The sequence below is a fragment of the Pogona vitticeps genome, chromosome 7, assembly GCF_051106095.1.
Source record: "Pogona vitticeps strain Pit_001003342236 chromosome 7, PviZW2.1, whole genome shotgun sequence".
Lineage (NCBI taxonomy): Eukaryota > Metazoa > Chordata > Lepidosauria > Squamata > Agamidae > Pogona > Pogona vitticeps.
In genome coordinates this window covers 14,284,067-14,298,961 of record NC_135789.1, presented here as the reverse complement: position 1 = coordinate 14,298,961, position 14,895 = coordinate 14,284,067, and the positions used below count along the sequence as shown (strand labels likewise).

The following is a 14,895-nucleotide window of genomic DNA, read 5'->3' as shown; positions in this document are numbered from 1 at the left end:
TGGAGAAGGGAGGCCTTCAAGACTTAAATGCTGGCTTCCCCGCAGCAGGAAATGGGTCATATGCCTCGCAAGGGTACACCCCCCCCACAGCCACACCACACACAAGAACCATCTTGGGATTCTCTTTCGTTCTCTGGCTGGAACGGAGTGGGGCAGAGACCGAGTTTAGCCCCCTCGTCCTTCAAGGGGTAAAAAGGGGAAGAAACCGCCTCTCTCTCTCTCCCCCCCCCCCAAACCAAGACCGTATCATTTGCAAGCAGAAGGCAGGCGGTGGGGGGGGGCAAGGGGAAAATAGGGTGTTCTGCTGAAGCTGCAGCTCCCTTCTTTTCTGGGCAACCTTCTCTCTCACACGCCGTGGATGTTAAAAATGACTAGTGCTGGTGGTTTTCCAAGCAATCCTGATGATAAACACTCGATTAAAACGGCCTTTGAAGGGAAAGGACCTGCCAGAGGAGACCAAAGCTGCTTCTCTCCAGGGTCTGAGAGAGAAAAGATCGGAGGAGCAAGATCAGCTTCTTCGCCTGCGGGCAGCCGCCAAGGGAGTTTCTGTATCTCCTCTCTGCCCTGGTGAGGAACCATGGAGTTTGTGGTCCAGCAGCAGCTTCGGGCTGGCGCTCAGAAGAGGACAGCCCGACACCAGGAGCAAGAGAGGCGGAAAAGTCCATTCACGCGGTCGTTCAGTACCAAACTATCAAGGCGAATCACAAAATGATGCCTCCCCGTGACACGGCACAACACAGACCAGGGACCAGTTGGGGTTTGTCTGTGGTTTTTTTTTCTGGTGGGCAAAATATTTCTCAGTGAAATATCTGATGACTCCCGTTGTTGTTGTTGTTTTGTCATCCTGACCAGCCTTTGCCAGCGAAGCCAGCCATGGGGGTGGCAGTCCAAAGTGAAAGGCACCGGTTATACTGGCCAAGGGCTCGAAGCGGCTTGCCCTTGCGGGCTTCTAGAAAGGCCACTGGCTTTTCCTGTTTGGCAACAGCAGCGCCGGGAGTCTGGGTGACGATCCGGCAACGACCTGTTGGCATAGCCACGTGCCACCCTTTTGGCCTGTTTTTTTGTTTTTTATTTTTTCCTTCTGCCTTCCAGGAAGTTGGCCCAGTTAAAAGCCGGGCTCCTCACCTCTTGTTTTCCAGATGCCACTGACAGCACAAAAGAACGACAACTCAACAGGGGGAGGAAAGGTGTGTCGTTCGCAAAACAGAGGCCAGCTTCCAAACAGCGTGTGGCTGTGGAGCGGAAGCACCGCTTGCACTGGGATGCACGGATTTGGGAAGAAGAGGGAGAACCGGCTGTTGTGAGAATGCCCCACAAACACGTGCACCACGATCACCTGTGAAATGCCGGAGACGAAACCAAAGAGGGGCAACTCCTTTCCCCCCCAAAAAAAACTGTTTCCCAGCTTCCCAAGGGCTGAGTATCCACCCTCTGCCCTCTCCAGAGGAACAGCCTGGTGCTCTCCATCGCAGAAAGAACAAGCCACCCTTTTCCCCTCGGTGCCAAAAGTGTTCTGGATAACGGTGAAAGCTTTCGCTCAGCACTGCCAAGCACTGGCTGGACTTTTAGAAAAGCCTGTGCAAATTCCCCCCATCAACCGCTCTCTCTATCTCCCTCTTGGTCCCTGTGGTGAACTCCGATAAGCACAGGAACTGAAACCAGGAGGGGAAACCAAGGACACGGTGTGCAGCTTGTCGTGTTCTTGTACACGAGGCCCATTTATCAACTTTTCCTTTAAAAAAAAAATTCTTTTTTTGCCTTTGGCAGCCCTTCGCCTGCTAAGGTTCTTGGTGTTCCTGCCCCAGAACGCCCTCTCCTCCTGCAAGCCACAACTCTGCTTTTGTGCTCACCTGACCCACGGCCATGGAGGAGACGGCGGGCCGTGTGTAAAGCTATGGGCCACCGGGGGTGGGGGGGTGGGGGGAAGGCATGGCAGAATTATTGTGCCATGACAGGGTTCTCCAGAACTGCACATGGTGACGACGAATCAAGTTATTTAAAGCAGCCTAACAAACCTCCCCAAACATTGCCCTGTAATGGCAAAATAAAATAAAAATGCCACACCATGGATTCTTAAGAAAGTTCATTCTGTCCCGGACAGAGAGGAAAAGCAGAGTCACGGGCTTTTCCAAAACAAGACCGAAGGGAAAGCAGCCAGTGGGCTGTGAATGTTGGAATAAGCGACGCTAGGAAAACAGCAAACGCTTCCAGAATTGTTCAGTCTGAAACTTTCAATGTTTCCAACTGCAATATTTTCAATTCCAGTGCCGAGAGAATGCTGCCTGTTTTGTCACGGCCGTAGGGAAGAAAAGCTGTATTTTTTAAAAAAAATTGCAAAGGTTAATTCTTTCCACCTCTGAAAACCCCTTGTTTCCAGAATGATTTTGGCTGTGTCGCTTTCGAAAGAAAGTAAAAGATTTGGGGTGAACGGCTTTTACATTTATCTGTCGCTTGGCTGAAACAGGGGTACAGCCAGAACAAGACCCGGCGACAGAGGTAAGAATTCTTCCCCCCCCCCGCCGCCGCCAGCAAAACAGCAGGATCAGGGTGTCGTTGATGCGAGAAAAAAATTGTAGATAATTAAGTGTGGAGTCTAAAATCATCCAACTTCACCCGGGGTGCGGAGAAGAGAAGGGGTTAACAAGAAAACGGCAAATGCGCAACAATAAGAACAGGTCTCTGGAGTTTATGGAATTGCGCAGGATGATAAAATATTTTTAAAAACCACCGGCTGTCCACCTTTTGTATCTCACGTCCTAAAGAACACGGGTCCCACCGCGACACAAACGGCAGGACCCTCTCAAGGATCCTATGACCCCCTTTATCGATTGTGTCAAGATTTCAAGGCCATATATGATCGCACAGCTGCATTACTGGGAATAAACAGAATAAACAACCTGTCCCTTTGCAGCCGGACACTGAGAGAATACCGTTGATTATCCGATTTTTTTTTTAACTGCTAGAGCAAACATAAAATGCCACGGCGATCAATCATGTGAGTCCTTTTCTGAAAGCCTCCACATCCCTTCTGGGTCCCACCCGCTAGCTCCCCCTTCCCCAAACTATAATTTTAACCTTTTCTCCCTTCCTCTGTTGGGTGCCGCTGCCCCTCCGCCCTCTTCCAAAGGTGCGCTGTAAGCCCCTTGCAGGCAAGGCCTTTTTTATCTTGCCTTGCAGCCCTCTCCATCTGCGCTCTGCCATGGAGGCAGAGGTTTATATGGAGAATGGATAAAACGGGCCACAAACCAACAGACGTTGCCCATTTGCCCTTCTGAGGCATCCAATGTGGTTTGGGAGGACCGAAGGACCTCGAACTGCCCAGGGTTCCCCCTCCTGAAACGCCTTTCCTGCCCATTCTCAGCATTCACAAGAGTCAGATCGAAAGCCGCCCTGTCCTCACCACAAGGGTGAGGGCCGTCCCCCTACCTGGAAGGTGACTCAAGGACAGCCAAGTCTGTCAGCTGCAGGGTCATCCCAGGACAGGAAAGGCCTGATCCTGCTCATTCTCACCGTCCCCGCACAAGGCGTGTCCAGTCGTGACCAGCAGTGTCTGTAGAGTTATGGAATGTTTTTAAAAAAACAGCACACAAGACACATACTTTTTGACTGTTATTTCAAAATGCTGCAAATGTCAAAAGTCCCCTCTAGGCATGTGCAGAGGGCAGACCAAAAACCAAGCTGGGGAAAAGTGCAGGGAACAGCTGCCAATGCACATATTCGCAGGGAGGGGGGGATTTGAAAGCAGGAACACAACAACTTTGGGACTGCCCCCACTAAATCCGATTTTTCTTCTCTTTTTTTCACACCTTCCGGGAAACAGAGGCATGAGCAAATCCTGTTGAATATTCATTGGGGGGGAAGGAAATGCCACCCACTACGCACAGCAATCCTAAATATAAATAGGACTAGAAGCAAATGGATAAAAGACCACTTATCCTACACGGTTTCTTTTATCTGCTTCCTGCTTTCCAAATGATGGCCTTTTTGACTTTAAAACAACAACACCAGCCCCCATTCCCGTTGAAACAGACCTCGGAAAAAATAATGGGGAAGAGATTGTCCCAAAAGAAATGTCTAAAAACAGCTTGGAAACTTAAGTCTAGCCAGGTGCCTTTGGCCGCCTGGGGAGGAGCTGTCAAGGTGGGCGAGAAATAAACCCAAAAAAGGGCAGGAAATGCAGAGATCAATCTTGCCTTCGGCTCTTGAACCCTTCTCTGGAAGACAGCCTTATCTCTACTGCTCTTTAGAAAGGGCAGAGGGAGAAATAGGCTGAAAGGAGAGACCGATCCTTCCAAGTGCTTCTTGACTCTTGCAGAAGAGAAAACACAGCCTGGCTAGCAAAGCTACCTGAGATATGCAGCCTAGTTTGGGTTCTGGTGGGGCGCCCGGCAAATTCCACACGGAGAGGACTCCGGCACCCAAATGTGTGGTTTGGGCGGGTGTGTCAATAAACCCAGCAAATTTAAACCCAGAAGAGTCGCTCGGGATTCAGGAGAATGAGAAAAGAGTGGCTGTTTGTTCATTTTCCTTTCGCCCTTCGAGTTAGGTTTAAAAGAGGAGGTTTTTTTGCATTTTCCAGGAGGGACTCCCGGCCTGTAAAGTTTGCCAAACACCCAGGATGTCTCCAGGCGTCTTAAAAAAAGAGAGAGACCGGTTTCATTGGAAATACGTTTTTCTAGACTCCTGTAACTCTTGCCACCAGATGCAAAAGCTTCCAAACCTCTTTTGCATGACAGCTGGCCCGCTTTTGTGGAAGGTTAGCTGGATAATCCTAATACAGGTACTGTACTTCCCGCTAGCCGGAACTTGTTCCGTTTGGTTCTTAGGAACCAAGACAACAATCTCTGTTTGTTGCAATCATCCCCAAGGTGCATCTGAAAAAAACTGTGTCCCCCCCCCGGGGGATTGGGAACTCTTAGGAGCATCCAACAGGGGGGGGTGCTGTAGGGGAAGAGTGGGGAAAGCCCATCACTTTTCCACTAGCAACAGAGACCAAATGACACTGGCGGATCTTGACCGCTGCGCCCACAAAGTGGATACCCAAGGGCTTTTAACAGTCAAATGTGAAGCCTTCTCTTCCCCTGTCTTCTGATTTTGATCTTGCAGATGTAGACTGGACACAGCCTCTGTTCACACGGCCGGCTGCTCCCTACAAACTAGGATTATCTGAAATGTGCTACTGTAGAGGATCAGGTTGCACTAAATCCCCCACCCGGGGGCCAGTCCTTCCTGCGGCTGCCAAAGAAGGCTCCACAGCGCTGTGGATTGTCCATGGGACGAACCTTCAGAAGCCAGGTGTGGATGCCGGCTGAGTCTCAGGCCTGGCTCTTGCCCACAATTATCCTGCATGGATGGATTATGCAAAGAATATGCAAACCTGTTTAACTCACACAAGCGACAGGCGTGGCCAAATTGTTTTTTTCCCTCTTTGAAAACAAAGTTTGTATTATGTACAATCACCCTTTGGAAAGAAGGAAAACAATCCAGGCAGCAGCCAGGGACCGCCCTGAAATTTCTCATTCCAGTTTACTGTAACTACAAATGCATGTTGCGACTCACCTCCGAGGGGCACGGCCCTCTTTTCCTTGACTACATCTCGCAAAATTTCCATTTGGTGAAGGGAGGGAGGACCCAAATAGGTTTACTCGGATCTAGGAAAGATGGAGAGAGGAATTCTTTACCCCACTTTTTTGTTTTTTGTATGTCTGTGTGCTTTTTTTTAATAACGAAGGAATACATTCCCTATTATTGTCTGAGATTTAAAAATGGAATTTTTTCCCCCAGCCGAAGGGCCCCTGTTTCTCTCTCTCTCTCTCTCCCACAGAGTACTTGCCCTCACCCTCAGCATTTTTACTCAGAAGAAAGGCTTTGAAAGGATTTATATAGGGACTCTCGTAAACAAACCCACAGGAGTGATGCCTATTGCATCAAAGCGCACCCTTTGGAAAGAGGGCGGCGTAAACTCCAGTGAAAGGGGGAAGGTGGGGCCGAGGCGCTGGGATCCAGGCCAGAGCGGGCGCTCGCTCATCCTTTCGGCTGGCTGGCAAGGAGCCAGAGGGCCAGCTTGCCACCGGCTTGCCCAGCCGGGCCAGTTTCGCGGCCTGGTTTCCTTGGCAAAAGGAGTCAGCCCTCTGGCGACACACGTTACCGGATTTCCGGCTGGGGCGGGGTGGAGTTGGGGGTCACAGAGCGGCTGGGGAGCATGTCAAGGGTGTGGGCCCCAGAAAAACAACAGGGCGGTGTTAACAGCCAGAGGAGGCCCCGCACTTGTTATTCATCCCAGTGTGGCCGGCCTCCCTGGCATGACCGTCTGCGCCACAAGGGGATGGGTGGCGCTCTCTTGGCCAGCTGGAAATCGGCGCTGAACCGGCCATTGATCAGAGAGCCACATGCAGGCCCTTTTCTCCCCGTCTCTGTTTTTCTAAATAGGTCGGTTTTGGTGTGCTGGCATTTCTTTTCTTTTTTTTAACTGTAGGAGTTGAATGAATTTTGCACCCTGACCGTGGGATCATTGCTTTCTCAGATGCTGCAACCCATATTCCCCACCCCACCCCATTGTCTGGCCAGTGGCTGGCAGGGAGTCCGGAAGCTGCCGATAGAAAAGAAAAAAAAGCAACTTCTCCATTCTCTGTGAACCTCCAGACCAAGTCTCTCCCCCCCCTCCACACACACACACACACAAGCCACTGGATCCTGGCTGCAGCAAGAAGGGCTGAAATCTAGCAATCACAGACCGACCCACTGCATTTCGGCAGCCTTAGTCAGGGAGAGACTGGGAGCATTTTGGCCCATGGAAGGGGGGGCTTGTATAACTCATTCTTCACACACACCCCAACACACACGCCCCTTCCCAGTTCCTGGGGAACATCCCAGAGAGCTCCTGGGACAAATGCTGACTCAAGATTTCCCAGATATGAAATGCTGAGCTGGTCCCTTCCCTCCAAGACTCCGGGAAACGAGCCTCTTCCAAGGCAAGCAGGAGCCTTGAGGGGTTCCCGCAAGGCTTGGCCAACATCCAAGAGGCTCCTGTTCCCACACGCCTTTTGCCGGAGCCAGCGATGTCTTTTTGCTTCTTTCTGTTCGGGAACCGAGGCAACCCTGCCGGAGAGACCTTCCGACTTGGAAGAGAGAGACGTCTTCCGGCTAAAATGTTGCCCGGAGATCCGGCTCTTGGATCCAAGCTGGTCAAGTCCTCCTTTGTCCCCTGTTTCTAGCAGGGAAGGAGAGCTGCAGAGAACGCTTGAAGGATAGGGACCCCATTAGGGTTAGGGGGCCAAGACAAGCCCCCATCGCCCAGCCCCTGCTCTGTGCTTTCTCTTCAACCCCGAGCAGGAGGGCCACCTACCCTGCCTTGAACTCCCCAAAAGAGAGAACCAGGGCAGAAACGTTAACGAATCCACATATTTGCACCTAAAATCAAAGCTCAGATCCACTAACAGATTGGTTTCCTAAACAACCAGTCCAGGTTCCTCCGTGAGGAAACCAAAGCTCTCTGGTTTTCAGCAAGAGACAGATGGGGGACCTCCACATAGAGACAGAAAAAGCGACCCCATTCTTTTTTTACCCCATGGAGGGAAAGGGAAATATCTTTTTTTCTATCCCAAGACAGTCTTGTTTTTGATATCCTGAAGTTTGCTTCAGAAGTGATTCCAAGGAGCCAGGGAGGCCCCGATCCTGCCCCAGGGAAAAAAGGAAAGAAACAGGGAGGCATTCCGCCCCCCACGCCCTAGCCACTAGACCCACTGGCTGCGCCTCCCCCTTGGCCAGGAACGAAGGCTAAGCTATTTCCAGGCCTCCTTTGAAGTTTCAGCTCTGACTGGCGTCCTTGAAAACGGAAAAGCACGACCACAAGTCTGCTTCTCCACTAAACAGCCCTAAACGGGCTTCGTTCCTAGCAATTATGAAGAGCTCTCAGAACTGGGGAGATCAAACCCTGTGGCTAAACTTAGCATAAGGGAGGCAAGCGTCGGAAAAGCTGAGCCAGAGGAACCCACGGATCAGAGCAGAGAAATAGTTCTTAAATGCAGACCAGCTCCCTGGCTTGCCCGCCGTCTGGTGTGGAAGGAATTTTAATGCTCCCTCCCATGCATAAAACAGAAATTAGAAATGCTCCACGCATCACGAGCCAGGATCTTTGAGCGAGGGCACGCGTCTCTCTCTCTCTCTCTCTCTCTGCCTTGCTAGCTTTCTTAAGGGAGAGAAAGAAAAGCCTTGCATTTTTCCAGCTGGGAGAGACACAGGCTGCAGCTCCGTGGGAAAGTTTCCCCCCAAGCCAGCTGGGTTTGATGTCTCTCCTCGCGCTGAAGACTGAGCGAGAGAGAGACGTCAGTCTCCAGGGAGGGGGCTGCTTCCTGTTTCGGCGATGGCGCTTTGCCCAGCTGGAGGTGCCATCCTGACTCAGCCTGGCTGGGATGTGTTTACTGGGTTTGTCAGGTGAGCAAAGGAGGGTGTTTACGGAGGCAGCGAGCGAAAGCTGGGTGGCTCTCAGGCCTGGGAAACAGTGCAGCCATACGGAAGCAGTTCCTGCAGAAAGGGGCAAATGCCATCATTGGGGCATGAAAGGGGCAGCAGCTCTCAAGATCCCAGAGAGAGAGAGCACTGCAGATAACCACAAGAGGCCCCACAAGCAACAACATGCTGCTCCCAGCTGTGCTCAGGATGATGGAACCTGACACACAGGCATGCATGCATGCAGGTGTCTGTGGAGAGGTAAACAGGGAGCTGATGCCTCTCGTTCACTTTTTCCACTTGACAAGGCTCCTCCTTGCTAACCAGCTGTCACCTACGCACGGCAAGCAGAAATCTGCACTTCTCTTCCCTCCCCCACCCATCCCCCGGCCTGGAAACTGAGACGTCCCTGAAGAGGGAGATTTACCTGGCAGAGTTCCACCTGCCTCACCGCTCTTCAAAGGCCCCGGCCAATTGACCGCCTTCACTCAGTAGGTCAGTGTTTCAGGGATAAACACAAGAACAAAACTCTTCCCACCGAGATGCTCGTTTTCTTGGCCGGAAAGGATCTGAAGCAATAGAAATACAGGTTATATGCCCATCCAAGTATAAAAATATAAACTATACATATATACTGTATAAATCCCCTGCCCCCAGAAACCCAGCATGCTGCAGAAAAGACAACGTTCCGGTCTTTCTTCCTGAGGAGCTGACTTTCTAAGTTCAAGGAGTAATGCCAACCATAGGTTTTCCCCTTGACACAGAGAGATGAGAAGAGGAGGGATATTAAAAAAAAAACAGACATGAAAGCCATGTCTAACAGTCTCAACTGCAAATGGAGTTTGCCACTCTGTGGGAAGCCAGGGGTTTGGCCTTCTTGCGGCTGTGCGTGTCACATTTGAGCATGAATGTGAGTGGGTGGGGGGGAGTGTGGGATTTCAGGTCCCTGGAGAAAAAAGTAGGCTCGTATAGGCCTTCCTCTTCCCCCCCAGTCGTCCCCCAAATGTCCATTTTGCACACAAACACCCCAGGAGGAGTCCGGAGGTCAACCAAAAAATGAAAGCCGCACACAGGGCATTGATGGCAACATTGCTGCCAAAGCCCACGGAGGCCCCCAGCAAAATTTTCCTCCACGGGGAGGCATTTCACAATCCGCCGGGCCTGGAACGAGCCCCCCCCCCAGCAATCCCTCAGGGGAGAGTTTTATGGTTCAGGCCTGCTGGAAAACAACTCCCGGGGGAAGACAGTGGCGTGGGGCCAAGGCACAGACTGCCTTCAACCCGGGAGAGCTGTCCCGGTCCCGTCAGCAGAGCTGAACTCTGAGCTGGGAGGACCGTGGGTCAGATTCTGCACGTCCCTGCTCCTTCCACTCCTATTTCACCCAGGCTTTTGTCCAGAATCAAGAGGTCTTGGATCCTGTTTTAAGGGACAGCTCAGTTACCTGTCCTTTTTTGGGGGGGTCCTAGTTACAAGTGATCCCCCTCTCTGGAGGAGGCCACTGGGAAACCAGGAACACCAGACAGCTTGCCAGGCGTGGTACGCCTGGAATCAGCATCTCCGTAAGGGGTGGGGGCCAGATAGGTGGAAATCGAGGCAAGGGTCCATCGGCCGCTTCTCTTCCCATCCTGGGTGCTTTTGATTTCCTGCCCCAGAGAAAGAGGTGGAACGCGGCCGATCCATTGCTGGGCCACCTCTGAACTTTCCTCTACCTCCCGTCTCCAACTGACCCGGTTCTTTCGGCAGGAGCCCCAGGCGATGATGGAACCGCCATGCCGGCCAGTCCTTGGCTGACGTCAGGGCCACAGCTACCCCTCGCCCCGAGAACAACTCTGACGTCAGGGCCCGCCTTTCCCTCCATCCCGCCCGGGCCCTGGGGTCAGATCAACACAGCCCGAAAAACCCCTCGGGGACCAAGCGGGGGGAATTCATCTCTCCCTTTCTTCACCACGCTTATTTTGCAAAAAACATCGTGCGAGGGTCAGTGCTTCCGAAAGGCCCCGTCAGCAGGGAGGTTGCGTTTCTCAGAGTAAAGCAACTCCCCTGGGGGGGACCGGTCGTCACCTCCAGACTTGGCCCGCTGACAGCCTCGTGGGATCCACCAAAACGCAAACAGAGACTGGGCAATTTTCCCAGCAGAGATACGCTCTGTGGGTCATCGTGGGGGAAAAGGGCCATGGGGCCACCGCGATCCGTCCTCCTTGACCGCAGGCTTGGGCAAACGGGAGGGGTCACTCAAGAGTTGCCTTTCCCCGCACGGAAGTATATTGAAATATCGGAAGCTGCCTGATGCCCGGTTGGACTCTGGGACCCTTCATTTTGTTATCGCCAACACAGACAGGCTGAGTTGGGGGCTCACAGGGTTGTAATGGAGGGGAGGGGGTGCCCTTCCACTGAAGAAACAAATTGGGATTCTAGTCCTCATGGACCCAAACAATGGCCGGCTGGAACGGGGGGGGGGGAAATGGAGCAGCGTCATGAAGGCAGAACAGGGGTCCTGGATCCACCTACAGTGGACCCTCTACTTACAGAATTAATCCGTATTGGAATGGTGTCTGCAAGTCAAAAAGTCTGTAGGTCGAATCTCCATTGACCTAGAATGCATTGAAAACCGATTAATCCCATAACCGGCGGTTTTTATTCTTTTTTTGTTCCATTTCGGGTTTTTTCTGGTCTGTAAGTCGATTCTCCGACTGCAAGTCGAATGTAAATTTTGCAGCCAGAGAAGTCTGTAACTCGAAAAGTCTGTAAATCGAGCCGTCTGTAAGTCAAGGGTCCACTGTAATTCAACAGAGGCAAGGTAGTCTAGTAAGTAGAGGGATGGAGGCCTGGGTTGTAAATAAATATATGTTTTTAAATGAATATTGCAAATACAAGCTTTACAGATCATGTTGATATATTATTTGCAAAGTTTGTGTTTGCAGCGTTTATTTTTAAACCCCCACACAGGTATCCATACCATCTCACAGAACCAGAGGGTGTCACAGCAAGACCGATGGAACGAGTCCTTAAATAGGTCACATACCTTGAGAATCCTATTAGGGTCTTTCTAAGTCGGACAAGACTTGAAGGCAACAGAAAGCCTCCCGGGTTTTGGGTGGGTGCCTCCAGTCACTCGGCATGTGATGGGACTTTTCTGCCAGCCAAGCTGCGGCTCCATCTCAGCCACCTTGCTTCCTTCTGCAAAAAACTTAAATAATAATAATAATTAAGAGTCTAGTCCTCACCGCTCATAAACAGGAGGACAAACAGGCTGATTTCATGCAGGGGTGAGAAGGATTGCATGGAGTTGGTTGGACTCAAGGATCCATTCCACCCCCCTGAAGTTCTATTTATTATTAGTAGTAGTATTAGTGGTATTGGAACCTCCAGAGCAGCAAGACAGGCAAATATGTCAATAAAATCAATTATTTTTTAATCAAATTAAATACATTATGGATCAGAATGCTTTTGATTGCATTGTTTCTTTTTATCTTATTATTCTTGTTTTCCTGTTCTGAGTGGCCCTCAGACAGATTTGGGGGTGGGTGGATATAAAATTAAAATTAAAAATTAAATTTAAATGTTAAAGAAACAAATACCCAATTTTTATCATTTAAATCCATCCGCTGTGATATAAAGAAACCTCCCCCCCCATGGGACTCAAGCTCCCCAGTTCTGCTCTTAATTTTACCTCTGAATTAGTCCTTTTTTGAACCAAGTTCGAGCTTAAGTCCGAGGAACCCCACCCAAAAAATGGGTGGGTTAGGGGTGGCTGGGTTATTTTGGACACTACAGTTCCCATATTCCCCTTACATCATGGGACTCATAGTCCCGACAAACAAACACTCTCACCCTCACATGCACTATGTTGGGTCAGGGACTAAGAAGACCGGAAAGGCCGCCATTACTTCTGCTCTCCTTCCTTCCGTCGTAAAAATAAAATTAAAAATATTTTTTTTAGCTCGCCTCTTTTAAAGCCCTACATACAGCACTTTGGGTCACCCAGGTATTTTTGGACTACAACTCCCAGAAATCCTGGCAGCACAGTTGATGGCAAAGGCTTCTTGGAGTTGCAGTCCAGGTCGCAGATACCTGGCGAATCCGCTCTTCCCGCCCAGCCAATGGCGAGCCCGGACTAGGGGACACGTGACAGGGTCGCGCGGGTACCAGACCCCCTTCCCCTTCTCTCTCTCTCTCTGATTGGCTATCTCTGAGATGAGCGGGAAATACGAAGGCTTCCCCTTTACGCGAGTGACGTAGCTTCTCTCGCCGCCGCGAACCGTAGTGCGCACAACTACGCCATCTGCGTAACTGCCCCGGCGCCATTTGCGCAGAGCATTGAGCCCAAGTTGTGGAAAAGGAAATACTGTACAGTACAGTATATGAAACAATAAAACATAATATAAATGTGTGCACAAATATAGAGAATATGTCCTTTATTCGTTCCTTTTTCCATCCATCCATCCATCCATCCATCCATCCATCCATCATCAGTTCCTTCCTCCCCCCCATATCACATTTTTATTTAAGGTTTATTTGGAAATAGAGTAGACCATTGGTCTAGATGGGTGGGGTATAAACAAACAAACAAACAAACCCAGATCATAGGAAATAATCTCGGAGAAAGGGACATTTTTATTGGAAGAAGATGTTATGAAAGGATGCCTGGCAGGGAAGACCGAAGTGGCCCGATACCATTTCTAAAAGGAGCTTTTAAAAAAAATTTGGTCCAGCGCCGACAGGAGGGCCTGCCGAGAGCGAGGCTGGGCCGGCCCCCCATCCTGACATTTTCATCCAGGATTTGGACCTCTTATGGGTTAAAAAACAGGGACGTGGTGGCACTGTACAGGGACGTGGTGGCGCTGTGGGCTAAACCGCAGAAGCCTGTGCTGCAGGGTCAGAAGACCAAGCAGTTGTAAGATCGAATCCACGCGACGAAGTGAGCTCCCGTCGCTTGTCCCAGCTCCCGCCAACCTAGTGGTTTGAAAGCATGCAAATGCGAGTAGATAAATAGGGACCACTTCGGTGGGAAGGTAACAGCGTTCCATGTCTAAGTTGCACTGGCCATGTGACCACGGAAGATTGTCTTCGGACAAACGCTGGCTCTATGGCTTGGAAACGGGGATGAGCACCGCCCCCTAGAGTCGAACACGACTGGACAAAAATTGTCAAGGGGAACCTTTACCTTTACCTTTACCTTATGGGTTAAAAAAATCAACACACCAGCCCGTTTTGCAAACTCCTGCACGACAGAGTTCTTCCACCCCGTCCCTTTTGGAAATCCCAGAGGACAGTCTTCACTGGTCTGGAAGCTTTAATGGTCAAATTATACTCTGGGAAAGTCCTCCCGAGGGGACCGGCGGATGCACAGATCGGCACAGTGCGCTCTTAGGTCCCCCCCATAACCCAGAGGTCTGAAAGTTTGTAGCCTCCCCTTGCCACGGGATGCTCAACCGCTGTTTTCCCAAAACATCTGAGGAGGCAGGAGATCAGAAGGTGGCCCGGACACACGGGTGGTCTGAGCCGATCCGCCCCCCTTTGGAACTGCACAGAACGTCGTGTCCTGAAGCCAAGAAAAGGCCTTTGGGTAAGTCAGGCTCGGTTAGGGAGCCTCTCGCTTGACGGACGTCAGCTCCCCAAGTTTTCTGGGAAGGGCCTTTTTTGAATCTGGGACCTTTGGCGTGACGGTTGCCCTTTGGCCACATCAGTCCAGTCTCTGCCCCGAGGCACTTACACAGAAACCCAAGCGCATGCAGTTTCCCACGTGTGAATGATGAATCATCGCCGAAGATTGTTGTGCTTTCCTTTAAAAAAAAATAATAAAGAGAGAGAGAGAAAAGTTAGAAATCTCTGTTTTTCTCTCCGGGGAAACAGGGTCAAGCCGAGCATGCGAGGAGGGTGTGCCCGCTGGCGATGGATGATCTAGTGCTTTGTAACTCACCTTACATAAATCCTGCGGCTGAGTAGCTGCAGAAAAACCTGGGAGGAGGAGCCGAGAAAGGCATTTAGGGAACGGTGTCCCGAACGGGATCCGAGTCATCTGCTCGGTCGGCACGTGAGGACACCTGCCAAAAACGATGCTCCGGATGGATCCCAGGAGCAGAGAAGCTCCCTAGAGAACCCGGGCGTGTGTGACTCCACCTGTCAAGCCAAAGACGCAGAACGTTCCCCATTGCACGTGTTCTATGGGAACTTGACCAGCTGGATTTCTGCCTGGGCCCCAGAAAAACTGAAGGCAGTGCAAATAAACCTCTCTATAACTTTAGGTTCTTGAGGGTGGAGTGGGGGACCCTAGCCTTTTCATTTTTACAGCCTCCCTTCCTTAACAGGTAAGGGAGGTTCAGGGGAAGGAAAAGTTCAAGGCTAAAACACTATTACCTTTTTTTTTGTTCTGTTTATTAAACAGAGAAACCAAATCCTGTAAACATTATGCAAGCAAGATGGATACACACATACAGGTTATTTAAC

At 50.8% G+C, this 14,895-nt stretch overlaps 1 long non-coding RNA gene across 4 annotated transcripts; it reads right to left on the bottom strand.

Moving 5' to 3' along the window:
* Window positions 1-2,066: 2,066 nt before the first annotated feature.
* Window positions 2,067-14,895, bottom strand: LOC110072719 (uncharacterized). 4 transcript variants are annotated; one of them, XR_013538153.1, is made up of 7 exons: window positions 14,369-14,895; window positions 14,162-14,231; window positions 11,471-11,625; window positions 8,876-9,017; window positions 5,560-5,651; window positions 3,427-3,550; window positions 2,067-2,312 (listed from the first exon to the last, which is right to left on the bottom strand). It is a non-coding gene; the product is annotated as an uncharacterized LOC110072719 (long non-coding RNA). The 4 variants fall into 4 exon arrangements; XR_013538154.1 differs by lacking the exons at window positions 14,162-14,231; window positions 14,369-14,895 and adding an exon at window positions 12,286-12,597; XR_012080583.2 differs by lacking the exons at window positions 14,162-14,231; window positions 14,369-14,895 and adding an exon at window positions 12,119-12,596.